The sequence below is a fragment of the Oryx dammah genome, unplaced genomic scaffold (assembly GCF_014754425.2).
Source record: "Oryx dammah isolate SB20612 unplaced genomic scaffold, SCBI_Odam_1.1 HiC_scaffold_27, whole genome shotgun sequence".
NCBI classification, from domain to species: domain Eukaryota; kingdom Metazoa; phylum Chordata; class Mammalia; order Artiodactyla; family Bovidae; genus Oryx; species Oryx dammah.
In genome coordinates this window covers 111,839,635-111,853,801 of record NW_024070211.1, presented here as the reverse complement: position 1 = coordinate 111,853,801, position 14,167 = coordinate 111,839,635, and the positions used below count along the sequence as shown (strand labels likewise).

At 41.2% G+C, this 14,167-nt stretch overlaps 1 non-coding gene and 1 pseudogene across 1 annotated transcript; both read left to right on the top strand.

Annotated features, from left to right (window-relative positions):
• The first annotated feature begins 480 nt into the window (after positions 1-480).
• LOC120854930 lies at positions 481-1,533 on the top strand (annotated as a pseudogene).
• Positions 1,534-1,906: 373 nt separating this feature from the next.
• On the top strand, positions 1,907-1,979 carry TRNAG-CCC. Its single transcript has one exon. It is a non-coding gene; the product is annotated as a tRNA-Gly (tRNA).
• Positions 1,980-14,167: the final 12,188 nt, after the last annotated feature.

Sequence of the window (14,167 nt, the reverse complement as noted above, 5' to 3'; positions counted from 1 at the left end):
TTAATAGCAACAGAGGAGTTCTAAATTTTGTTCTAGTAGCTAAACAATGCAAATTGTGCTTCTGTTCTCAGAATTAAACATTTTTTCAGAAAAACATGAATATTGGATCTAATTCCAACAAACAAATTAGCAGGATTTTTTCTAACAGAAAATGAATACTTTAAGTAAATAGTTCTGTGGATGTGCTTTTATTCTATGTTCAAGAAAAAGTGTAAACAGCTATTCCTGTCACTGTTGTGTACCACTTCTTGTGAATAAATATGTCATTAGAAGAAAACAATATTGAGAAACTTCTATCAATTACCTTTATTTTTATGATTTTTTTCCTAAATATTACCAAATTAGAAACAGGCAATTATTACATAATTCTGTCTGACAGGTGTTCCAGAGAAGCATGATTTAAAAACTACCTTTCTCTAGTGAAACCAATTAAGTAAGGAAGGCATTTGACAGCAAAAATTAAAAAAAGTTGGATTGGGTCCTTTCTCACTGCCTTCGTGAGGCGGAGGTGCTCCTTACCTGCTCCTGGACGAGGCTGCTGAGGTGCCTCAGTCCACCGATACATGATTTTCTGCCGTTTCTTGGCAGAAATGGCAACTGGTGATGCTGTTCTGAAGAGATTGGAGCAGAAGGATGCAGAAGCAGATCAAATTATTGAATATCTTAAGCAGCAAGTTGCTCTTCTTAAGGAGAAAGCAATTTTGAAGGCAACTTTGAGACAAGAGAAGAAACTTCAAGTTGAAAATGCTAAATTGAAAGAAATTGAAGGATTGAAACAAGAGCTAATTAAGGCAGAAATTCAAAATGGAGTAAAACAAATTTCCTTCTGGTACTCCAATAAAAACTGATTCTACAGTTTCTGAAAATGAGATACAGTCTATACCAATAACAACCATATCTTCTGGTGCTAAAGAGCAAGTAAAAGGAGGAGGAGGAGAAGAAAAGAAGATGAACGAGAAAGCTGAAAAGAAAGGAGAGTAAAAGGAGAAAAAACAGCAACCAGTAGCAGGAAGTAAGAACTCTAAGCCTATTGATGTTTCCCGTCTGGATCTTTGAATTGGTTGTATCATCACTGCCAGAAAACACCCTGATGCAGATTCTTTGTATGTCGAAATAGATGTTGGAGAAATAGCCCCAAGAACGGTGGTCAGTGGCCTGGTGAATCATGTTCCTCTTGAACAGATGCAAAATCGGATGGTGGTTTTACTTTGTAACCTGAAACCTGCAAAGATGAGGGGAGTAGTATCTCAGGCAACGGTGATGTGTGCAAGTTCACCAGAGAAAGTGGAAATCTTGGCACCTCCTAATGGGTCTGTTCCTGGGGACAGAATTACTTTTGATGCTTTCCCTGGAGAGCCTGACAAGGAGCTGAATCCTAAGAGGAAGATTTGGGAGCAGATCCAGCCTGATCTTTACACTAAAAATGTATGCGTGGCTACATACAACGGCGCTCCCTTAGAGGTGAAAGGGAAGGGAGTGTGTAGGGCTCATACTATGGCCAACAGTGGAATAAAATAAAACACTTCAGTTTCTGAAATACATTAGAGAAAACAATAAAAAGAAATAACATTTGTCACTCATAGCTTGCAGAAGGCAATGGCACCCCACTCCAGTACTCTTGCCTGGAAAATCCCATGGACGGAGGAGCCTGGTAGGCTGCAGTCCATGGGGTTGCTAAGAGTCGGACACGACTGAGCGACTTCACTTTGACTTTTCACTTGCATGCATTGGAGAAGGAAATGGCAACCCACTCCAATGTTCTTGCCTGGAGAATCCCAGGGATGGGGTAGCCTGGTGGGCTGCCGTCTATGGGGTCGCACAGAGTCGGACACAACTGAAGTGACTTAGCAGCAGCAGCAGCAGCAGCAGCACTCATAGCTAAAATACAAAAAAAAAAGTTGGGATTTCCTTGGTGGTCCAGTGGCTAGGACTCTGTGCTCCCGATGCAGGGGAGCCAGGTTCGATACCTGGTCAGGGAGCTAGATTCCACATGCCACAACTAAATATCCTGCATTTAGCAGCTGGGACCTGGCACAGCCAAAAAAAAAAAAAAAGTCAAATAGGAGTTTTACTTCTACATGTCTTCTCTAGTGTGTCTCCTAAGGATGTTATGGGAATGTTCCGCTCAGGTCTCCCTCCAGAAAAAAAACTTACCACTTAGCTGGATCAACAGAAATAATCAACAAACCATCTATAACAGAAATAAGAAAGAGTTTTATTGGAACCACACTGAAGATATAGCCCAGGAGACAGCCTCTTAGATAACTCTGAAGAACTACTCTGGAGAAACATGTTTTTTCAATACAGTTGTATATCTTGTCAGAACAAAGAACATCAGAGGAGTCAGTGGTACTGTTCCTTAAATGTTAAAAATAAAACAAAATCCAAAAGCCAATCAGCACATACACAGCAAGTAAGTGTGGCCTTGACACCTGGAAAGGGAGTTTTATCACTGAAGGAAAACCAGCATGGGCATCCCAGGAAAGGAGGCAATTAATCTTTGTCTTCAACATGGACATTCTTCTCTGGTCAGTCACCTTTTTCCTTAATAATTAAAGCAGATGTACAATGTATGTTTGATAGGCTGCAAACAGAATGTGTTAGCATAAAATTCAAGTTAACTTGTGTGTAACTCAGGATGACTTCCTCATACCTCATTATGTAAGAATCTCTCATCAGCTGTAAAAAGAGCAGTTAGCCAACAAGCTCCACCTGTGGGTGCCTTCAGACTCTGCTTCAGCCTTCAAAAAAGGCCACTCATCCAGGGTAGGCCTCGGTCTCTGGCTCGGCATGGTGAAAGTAGCGGCCATTTCTGCCCTTAGTGGGGATCCTCATGGGCAAGCTCTGCTCTTGAGCTCCCCATTATGCTCTTAGGCAAGACTGTCAGTCCCGCTGTCATAGTCTGAGGGTCTCTCTCCCCAGTGCTGTTTCCTCCCCAGTTCATCTCTAAACTTTGTTTTGGCTACCCTTCAATCAGCCTTTTGCCCTCCTATCTCTGTCTTGGTATCAGCTTCCCCCAGTACCCAACTGCCCCATGTTTAAGTAAAATGCTGGATGGTAGCATTTGTTTTTAGTGACATGCATATATAATATGTCGATGACTGAAGTCCACTAAAGGGAAAAACTATTAGTAACTATTTTAATTGACTTTGGACTGCTAGAGTAGTGACTGGGCTTTTGAAAGCAAGCAAATGTTTCCATCATATAAGACCATGGATTTGAGAAATGTATCCATAGCTTGAAAATGCTTTACATTAAATTTTTTTTTTACAAGTGGTAATATTCAATGTAGAAAACCTCATGGCATCATTACTTGATAATACTGATATTAGTGGCTATCATTTATTGAGTACCGACTCTATGGCAGGAAATGTGCTAAGCATTTTACATACATTATCCCATTTAGTTCTAAAGGCTGATGTCTAAACAATATTAACTCATGAATTAGTTAATTGCTCTTAAGAGTTTCAGCTTTAGCCAGGAAGTACATTAATACTAGATCTGGAAATTGCTATCCTGGCTATATAATGAATGTGTTCATTCAAATGTTAATGTACAATGGCAGATCTTGGGAACAGAAATGTTACAGTGTTTATTAGCTTAGTCCAGTAAAGTGTATCAGAGAAGGCAATGGCAACATACTCCACTACTCTTGCCTGGAAAATCCCATGGATGGAGGAGCCTGGAAGGCTGCAGTCCATGGGCTCGCGGAGGGTCGGACCCGACTGAGCGACTTCACTTTGACTTTTCACTTTCATGCATTGGAGAAGGAAATGGCAACCCGCTCCAGTGTTCTTGCCTGGAGAATCCCAGGGATGGGGGAGCCTGGTGGGCTGCCATCTATGGGGTCGCAGAGTCGGACACGACTGAAGAGACTTAGCAGCTTAGCAGCAGTAAAGTGTATACCATAGGAGTAATTAAGAACTTTGTAACTACTTTATTTATTTAGAGAAAGTACTATTTTCTCTAGGTGAAAAGAATCACATTTCTAACACATGACTTGGAAAATGATGATAAATCTGGGTTTGATTTATCCCATTTCCATTCGTGTATTTCTTTTGAAATCTGACTCAGTGGATATGAAATACATTTTTCTTATGTAGTGTACCCTCAGGCCACTCAGAGTGGCTATTCTCTTGCTCTCGGTACATCCCCTGCTTGACCAGTGCCTGTTGAACACGATTGCCCCTCCCACTCCCTGCTAGTTTATTAAAGGGATACATCTGCCCTCGGGATGGTTGTGAGGGTTGTTAATCTGAGGAGATTTTAGGGACGTGGCCTAGATGATGATTTCCCTGGTAACTGACGAGCCAATCTGACGTCAATTCTGCCTGTAAGTGATAGCTTCCTTACCCTCCATGCCCACTAGACACCATGTTCTGTCTGCCATCTACAGTGAGATGTTGCCCCAGGACCTTTTGCTTCAGAGGTGGGTGTAAGATCCCCTATCCAATAAACCACTGATGTCTCGGTTGCCATCTCTGGGCTCTTTCTTTGGTCTTGAGGCTGGGCAACTACAAGGCTTGCAAGCCTTGGCTTGCAGGCCAATAGGGAGTATATCAAGAACAGGAAAAGTTGCCTGAGCGTGGAGTCAACACTACCAGCTCCCAAAGTGTGGATCCCTATTTGGAATGAGGTTGGATTTAGTCAAATGCTTTTCCTATCATTGATTTTTCTTCTTTAGCCTGTTTATATGCTGGATTATGTTGATTTTTGTTTTTTTAATGTTGAACTATCCTTGCCTATGTGAAATAAATGCCATTTGGAAATGGTTTATGCTTTTTTTTTTTTAACAAATTGTTGGATTTGCTTTACTAATATTTTATCGAGGATTTTGCATCTAAGTTCTATTTTGTTTCTTCATTGCTGTACATGGGCTTCCTCCAGCTGCGGCAAGCAGGGGCTACACTCTAGTTGGAGTACACAGGCGTCTCATTACGGTGCCTTCTTTTATTGTTAAGCACAGGCTCTAGGGTGCTTGGGCTTCAGTAGCTGTGGCACAGGGGCTTAGTTGCCCTGCCTGTGTACTCTTGCCTGGAAAATCCCATGGATCAAGGAGCCTGGAAGGCTGCAGTCCATGGGGTCGCTGAGGATCGGACACGACTGAGCGACTTCACTTTCACTTTTCATGCATTGGAGAAGGACATGGCAACCCACTCCAGTGTTCTTGCCTGGAGAATCCCAGGGACAGGGGAGCCTGGTGGGCTGCCGTCTATGGGGTCACACAGAGTCGGACACGACTGAAGCGCCTTGGCAGCAGCAGCTGTGGGATACAAGATCTTCCTGAACCAGTGGAACCTGTTTCCCCTGTACTGGCAGGTGGACTTGCAACCACTGGACTACCAGGGAAGTTCTGCATCTAAGTTCTTGAGAGAAATTGGTGTGTCGATTGCTTTTTGTACTCTTTTTGTCTGGTTTTGGTATCAGAATAATACTGGCTTTATAAAATGATTTGGAAAGTGCCCCCTTTCCTTCTATTTTCTGGAAGAGTATATAAAACATTAATTTGTTTATGTAAAACATACATTAATATCTTTAAACATTTGATAGAATTTTCCTGTGGAACAATCTGGGCCTGGAGATTCTCTTTTTGGCTTTCAGGCTACAAATTTCATGTTTAAAGAATCATGTAGATTAATTCATGCTGGTTGAGTTTTGATATTTTGTAGTTTTTCTCTGGCTGTTTTTAAAGGAAAAAGGAAAACATTAAACAAGAGAGTCACATATAATATGCAGATTTTACTAGTAATTTGAGACATTTGCAGAGTGTGAAGTATCTGCTACTCAGGATTTAACTATTATGGACTTGTTAATCGTGAATTTAAACCATTGCTGAGTGTAACACTGAGGGCCTTCTTTATTGGTTTTTCTTTCATCCCAAATTTCTGATTTTATTGGTTCTCTTTTCAGATTATTGAAAGTAAATGATTCAATTTTTATGCAACTCAAACCCCAAGGTCCTTTCATACATGAAATCTAGAAAATAGAAACATCTTCTGCTATTGAAATAATACTCCAGATTGTTGTTGTTTCGTCACCAAGTCATGTCCGACTCTTTTCAACCTTAAGGACTGTAGACCGCCCCCAGGCTCTTCTGTCCATGGGGCTTCCCAGGTTAGAATACTAGAGTGGGTTGCCACTTCCTTCTCCAGAGATCGAACTCGTGTCTCCTGCGTTGGTAGGTGGATTCTTTACCACTGAGCCACCAGGGCAGCCCCAATACTCTGGATACGTGTTTGTATTTTTACAGTTGTATTGGTCTCATACACAAATACAAATAGCAGGATAAACACGCCTTCCAATGATGATGAACATTTAAGAAAATGCATATATTCATTTTACAAACCTAGTATTCAAGAATGTTTCCTTTTTTACATCTCTGAATCGTTTGGGAGTATTTCTTCTGTGTGGTCTTGATTGTATAGGGTACATTGGCTAGAGTAATGCTGGCAGCAGTAACACTATAAATTGGAGTAAATCAAATTAACTTCATTACAATGCTCCCGGTAGAAGTTAATCAGAGAAAAATGTAAATTTTATTTCCTTTATTGAAAAGAAAATTTTGGATTGTTTAATATGATACTTAATAAGGAAAAGGCCAGTTGTTTGAGTACACTGAGGAGTGGTAAAATCAGTCTTTTACTTTGTTCAATTAAAGATACTTGATCAAAGAATTGCAGTGTTCCCCCTTCTGAGACAAATAGGAGAATCTTCAGTTTGAATGTGTTGTTTTCACTTAAGAATCATTTTCTAAAAATTTTGAGTGTACTTATCATAGCGTTAAACAGAACACTATTGTAACTTTGTTTTGAATTCAACTGCTGCTATCTGCTGATTGGAAATTAAAAGTGCATTTAGGGTGCTTTCAAAGGCACCCATTATTAACTTGAAGAAACATAGGTCTGAGGCAAGAATATTTTCAGCTTTTATAATAACTCACAATAATCCATGATTTGGGACTTACATTCTTTTTCCATTATAGAAATTTAAAAGTATACACTTTAATGTGGTTTATGAAAATATCCAATTATCCATGAACCTCCAAACATTCTAATAAAAAAGGAACCCAATCAACGGAGTGGCAATTCAATGATACTGGGACAGAGAAATTTAATTCCATGACCTAGGAAAGCCATCTGAGGAGGGTGCTTTTCTTGTCTTTTTTAGGCCTAGTGCCTTTCATTAAGCCTGCTCTACAGCAGACAGTCAAAAAATACATGTTCATTAAACAGCAAGTCTTATATTCACCTGGCTCCCCTGGTGGCTCAGACAGTAAAAAAATCTGCCTACACATGTGGGAGACACATGTTTGATCCCTGGGTCGGGAAAATCTCCTGGAGAAGGAAATGGTAACCCTCTCTAGTATTCTTGCCTGGAGGATTCCATGGACAGAGGAGCCTGGCAAGCTACAACCCATGGGGTCACAAAGAGTTCAAGGCGACTGAGCGATTAACACTTTCACTTTCATATTCAAATGGCTTATTTTTTTCTCAAAAGGCCTAGGTGCCTGACACACAGATGAATTATATAATACAAAAGAATACTAATGACTTTAATCAAACAGAAGGAAATGGAACAAGCAAAGAAACAAATTCAAAATAAATTAAAAAACAAGTTTGGAAATGGTAAAACAGCCTTTGATAAACATATGGATTTGGTTTCTCATGGACAGACTAAAAATACAGTGACCAATAAACATGCAATTAAGTATTATGGAATTTTTGAATTGACCTTTTTGCCTTAGGCATCTTACCCTCAGGTGAGTCAAGTATTAGCTAGGCTACTATTAGTAATCCTTAGATAATTACTGAAATTTTTTGCTTTACACTATGAAAACTACATACCATCTCATAGAACTTGGACAACTCTGGTCTACCACTGAACATAGCTCCCTTCAAAAGTAATTTTTTCTAGATAATTGCCCAAGAAACATACTGGAGAGGAAGTAGACACTGTCCTGAACTGAAAGTTGCAGATTCCAAATGTCAGTTGCCAATGCTTATTCTCTTTCTGGGAGATCCCCTTCTTTCTGCTCCCCATCCCTCACCTGCTGCCTGCAAGGTCCTTAGAGTTGACTGCTGCCCAACCTACTCATTTAGGGCTGGCCCTGCTCTGGCTAGACGTGGGACCAGCCTCTACGTGGAGTGTGGCCAACCTCATTCCAAGTGCCATACTCCTAGGTTCACCGTCACATGACTGCTGGGGAAGAGCCCTTCACTTCATTCCAGTAGTCAGAAAGAACATAGAGCCTGGCTCCACGGGGCAGACTGTAGCTGCAGTGATGACACTGCCAACGCAATGAGAGTTGGATTGCCTCCGGCTAACCCCACATCTTGTTTGTTTGAGGGAAACCCAGGAATGCCAAGATAACCAGGGGCATGTTGAAGCCATCATTCTTGACTACATCTTGGAGAAAAGTATGAACAGCAGGGATGTCAGAAAGATCTATACACATAACTTACCCAATTTAGTTCAGTTCAGTTCAGTCGCTCAGTCATGTCCGACTCTTTGCGACCCCATGAATCGCAGCACGCCAGGCCTCCCTGTCCATCACCAACTCCCGGAGTTCACTCAGACTCACGTCCATCGAGTCGGTGATGCCATCCAGCCATCTCATCCTCTGTCGTCCCCTTCTCCTCCTGCCCCCAATCCCTCCCAGCATCAGAGTCTTTTCCAATGAGTCAACTCTTCGCATGAGGTGGCCAAAGTACTGGAGTTTCAGCTTCAGCATCAGTCCTTCCAAAGAACACCCAGGACTGATCTCTTTTAGAATGGACTGGTTGGATCTCCTTGCAGTCCAAGGGACTCTCAAGAGTCTTCTCCAACAACCACAGTTGAAAAACCTTAATTCTTTGGCGCTCAGCTTTCTTCACAACTACATTTTCACAATTGTTTGATTATATTTCCAAACACACAAAAATTTTTTAAAAATGCACTTACTATGTTGGATTTTGAATTTAAAATGGACCCAAAATGTAAGCCTATTGGTTTAGTCTTTGGCTGGTTTAAAACGTTCCTCTGCGGGATAAAATATCCACAAACAAAACTAGGCACAAACTGTTCTACAGGATTACCCTTGTATATTTTCAATCTTATGTAATTTACCACTGCAGAAAATGACTCTAGGATAAGCTCCCAGGAATAATATCACAAATCTTACTACAAAACTGACATGAGAAAGAAACCACCACTGCTTAATAGCACAGGGCTTCCTTTAGGGTGATGAAAATGTTTTGGAACTAGAGAGAAGTGGTGTTTGTACAGCTGTACTGGATGCCAGTGAATTACTTTATTTTTTTTTTTGTCTTTTATTTTTTTTATTTTTTTTATTTTTTTTCTTAAATATATATATATATTATTTTTTTTAATTTAAATTTATTTATTTATTATTTTACTTTACAGTTCTGTATTGGTTTTGCCATACATTGACATGAATCCACCACGGGTGTACATGCATTCCCAAACCTGAACCCCCCTCCCCCCACCCCCACATCTCTCTGGGTCATCCCCACGTACCAGCCCCAAGCGTGCCATATCCTGCATCGGACATAGACTGGCAATTCGATTCTTACATGATATTATACATGTTTCAATACCATTCTCCCAAGTCATCTCACCCTCTCCCTCTCCCACTGAGTCCAAAAGTCCGTTATACACATCGGTGTCTTTTTTGCTGTCTTGCATACAGGGTCATCATTGCCATGTTTCTAAATTCCATATATGTGTGTTAGTATACTGTATTGGTGTTTTTCTTTCTGGCTTACTTCACTCTGTATAATTGGCTCCAGTTTCGTCCATCTAATCAGAACTGATTCAAATGTATTCTTTTTAACGGCTGAGTAATACTCCATTGTGTATATGTACCACAGCTTTCTTATCCATTCATCTGCTGATGGACATCTAGGTTGTTTCCATGTCCTGGCTATTATAAACAGTGCTGCGATGAACATTGGGGTGCATGTGTCTCTTTCAATTCTGGTTTCCTCAGTGTGTATGCCCAGCAGTGGGATTGCTGGGTCATAAGGTAGTTCTATTTGCAATTAAAATAAACGACCCAATCAAAAAATGGGCCAAAGAACTAAATAGACATTTCTCCAAAGAAGACATACGGATGGCTAACAAACACATGAAAAGATGCTCAACATCACTCATTATTAGAGAAATGCAAATCAAAACCACAATGAGGTACCACTTCACACCAGTCAGAATGTCTGCGATCCAAAAATCTGCAAGCAATAAATGCTGGAGAGGGTGTGGAGAGAAGGGAACCCTCCTACACTGTTGGTGGGAATGCAAACTAGTACAGCCACTATGGAGAACAGTGTGGAGATTCCTTTAAAAATTGCAAATAGTGAATTACTTTAAAATGGTTAGTTTTAGGTTACATGACTTTCATCTCAAGAAGAAAAAGTAAAAACGACAACAACAAAGAGAAAGAGGAAAAAGTCGCCACTGTGTTCCGCCACCTCTGAGCACTAAAATCTAGGCACTTGACTTTCCTGTCGCATGAATGCCAATGTCATTTCACAAACATGCGCCTTGCAACTACAATGCCCTCTGAAAGGCAGACAGACTTGCATGATTCACAGCAGCATATGGGACATTGCATATAACCTGTTTCTTCACGTTTCTTAGTGCAGGCTTTCTAATTGCTAACACGCAGGTTACTGTCTGTTTTCTAGCAGCAAAGTACACTTGAGGAAGCACGACTCATAATATGGAGATTTAGTAAACTAGAGAAGGCCATTCAAGAGATGATATGACTGTATGACTTACTACATCCTCCTTGCCGTGTGGACGTCATGGATACTGACTGAGAATTTAAGCCTAAGAGAGAGGAGACCTTCCACATTTTACCAGAAGACCAGGCAAAAGCTTGGTTTCACAACAACACCATTTCTTTGGGAGGGTCATTGTACTACAGTCAATATTATTTGGAGTATATACTCCATCACTTGTTAAATTGGCCTGCATTCTTCTTCCCGGCATCACTTCCCAGGAAGTATGCTTAGCCATCACTTCCCAGGAAGTATGCTTAGACCTATCTTAGAGGGGGCACCAGCGCCACTCATGAAGATATTCACAAAATTAAATGTTTTTATGTATTTTTAATGGAAATATAGCTGATTAAAAATATTAGTTTTAGGCATACAACAAAGTAATTTGTTATATACATTTTCAGATTATTTTCCATTATAGGTTATTACAAGATACTGAATAAAGTTCCCTGTGCTATACAGTAAATCCTTATTGCTTATCTATTTTATGTGTAGTAGCTCATTTCTGTTAATCTCATACTCACAATTTATCCATACTTCCCTTTGCCCTTTGGTACCACAAGTTTAGTTTCTAGTTTGTTTGGGTTTTATATATAGATTCATCAGATTCATGTTGATGCATGCCAAAAATCACCACAATATTGTAATTAGCCTCTAATTAAAATAAATTAATTTAAAAAATTAAAAGTATTATTTTTTAGATTCCACATGTGTTACAATATTTATTTTTCTCTGACTTTCTTCCCTTAGTACGATAATCTCTAGGTCCATTCATGTTGCAGCAAATAGCATTACTTCATTCTTTCTTATGGCTGAGTGATATTCCATTGCATGTATCAGTTCAGTTCAGTTCAGTCGCTCAGTCGTGTCCGACTCTTTGCGACCCAATGAATCGCAGCACGCCAGGCATCCTTGTCCAACACCACATCTTAAACCAATCATCTGTTGATGGGTACTTGTTTTTTTTTTCATATCTTGGATATTGTAAATAGTGCTGCTATGAACATTGGGGTGCATGTATCTTTTCAAATTAGATAATTAGAATTTTCTCTGGATGTATGCCTGGGACTGGGATTGCTAGATAATATGGTAGCTCTATTTTTAGTTTTTTAAGGAAACTCCATGCTGTTTTCCACAATGGCTGCACCAATTTACATTCCAAGCAACCATGTACAAGGGTTCCTTTTCCATATACCCTCTCTGGCATCTAATTATTTGTAGATTTTTTGATAGCCATTCAGGTCAGTGTTATATGAGGCATCACTGTGGATTCGACTTCCATTTCTCTAATAATTAGTGATGTCAAGTGTCTTTTCATGTGCCTGTTGGCTATCTGTATGTCTTCTTTGGAGAAATGTCTGGGTCTTCTGCTCATTTTGTGAATGGGTTGGGTTTTTTGATATTTTATAATTTGAGCTATTTGGACATTAACCACTTGTTGGTTGCATCATTTGCAAGTATTCTCTCCCATTATATAGGCTGTCTTTTTGTTGATGGTTTCCTTTGGTGTCACATGGCCTCAGACACATAGCCAACATGATACTCAACAGAGAAAAGCTGAAAACCTGTCAGCTGTAGTGTGGAGTGGGCTGGTGCTAGGGCCCGGCTGCTGTAGCTGCAGGAATGGAGGTGACTGTGCTACCACTTGGGACTTAAGCTGCCTGCACACAGGCCTCTCCCAAGACCTGTCCACCCCAGATCTGGCCTCAAGTTACAGTGTGGGGTGGGTGGCACTGGAGAGCTCCCACTGGGTAACAAACCACTATGTATTCCTCTCCAGGGACTGTCTGCCCAGAGATATGCATGGCACTGCCCTGTGTGTGGGCTGACAAAATCCCCCACCACATGCGCTCAAGTGGGTTCCAGTGCTGGACCTGTCTCCCTGTGCATGTGATGACACGGGGCTCTGAGGTTCAGCCTGAAGCACAACCCAGGCCCTCCAGGCTGTCTCCGCACAATTAGACTGAGTCCTATCCCAGGGCCTTTCTGCTGGAGATTTAATGTCTACCTGCTCTACATTCTAGCTGCCCTGCTCCACACACCTTTGGGACTGAAAAGGGTGGGGAGGTGGCAGCTGTCAGCACTGGTGTCTCTCTACTCTGATTGCTAGCAAGGCAACATGTACACATGCCTTGGAAACAGAGTCCGGGCCACTCCAGCTTCTCTGACCCACAGACCTCCCAGCAGGCAAGGGGGCTCCCCAGGGCGAGAGCCTGCCCAGGTGGACCTTCCCTGCATCACAGATCCCAACCTGATGCCTTTTATTTTTTTGGTCCTATCCAATTACACGAAAATCTTTTTTTCAGCTTTGGTTTTTTGCCAGTTTTCAATTGGTTTTATGAGAGAATTGTTCTACATGGAGGTGTATTTTTGATGGGTTTATGGGGGAAGGTGAGCCCTAGGTCTTCCCACTGCACCATCTTGATGCTCCTTCCCCTAAGTGGCTTTCTACCTATAATAATATAGAATTTTATGCTCACACAGAGTATAATCTGGCTCAGAGGGTCTGGGCTGATCTTGAACCTCTTATAATTGCTTAATAATGTCATCTCCTGTCTGTCATTTTGGAGATGAGTGGCAAAGGGTATCAGAGATGAGTGCCCCAGAAGATGCTTGGATAAGGACATAATCAATATAAACCTCCAGAATCTCAGTTAAAGCAGAACTAGAAAAGTAGTCTGATCACACCAAATTGTGGCACAAGACAAGAAAATTCAAACAGCCCTGGGGTGAGACAGCAAAATGATACTGTTGATCCGTCCCAAGTGAAGTAAACAACTGGTAGTCTAGGTGGAGAGGGCTAGAAAGAAAGCCATGGTCAAGTTCATGGCAGCCCAACGTTAGACTGGACATGCTGCCATTTACTCAATTATGAACCACATCAAGGACCAAGTTAAAACAGATGGAACTATCTTATCCTGCTATGTCTGCTGCTGCTGCTAAGTCACTTCAGTCGTGTCTGACTCTGTGCGACCCCATAGACGGCAGCCCACCAGGCTCCCCCATCCCTGGGATTCTCCAGGCAAGAACACTGGAGTGGGTTGCCATTTCCTCTTCCAATGCATGAAAGTGAAAAGTGAAAGTGAAGTTGCTCAGTTGTGTCCGGCTGTTCGCAACCCCGTGGACTGCTATGTCTAGTCCTCAGTAAAACCCCAGAAGCCATGATTTGTTTTGAGGGGACATACTTGAGATTTGAAGGGTGAAATGTATGAGCAATGAACAACTGGAAAGAAAAAGTTTAAAGGATATTTAGAGATGGGAATACCAGACCACCTGACCTGCCTCTAGAGAAATCTATATGCAGGTCAGGAAGCAACAGTTAGAACTGCACATGGAACAACAGACTGGTTCCAAATAGGAAAAGGAGTGCGTCAAGGCTGTATATTGTC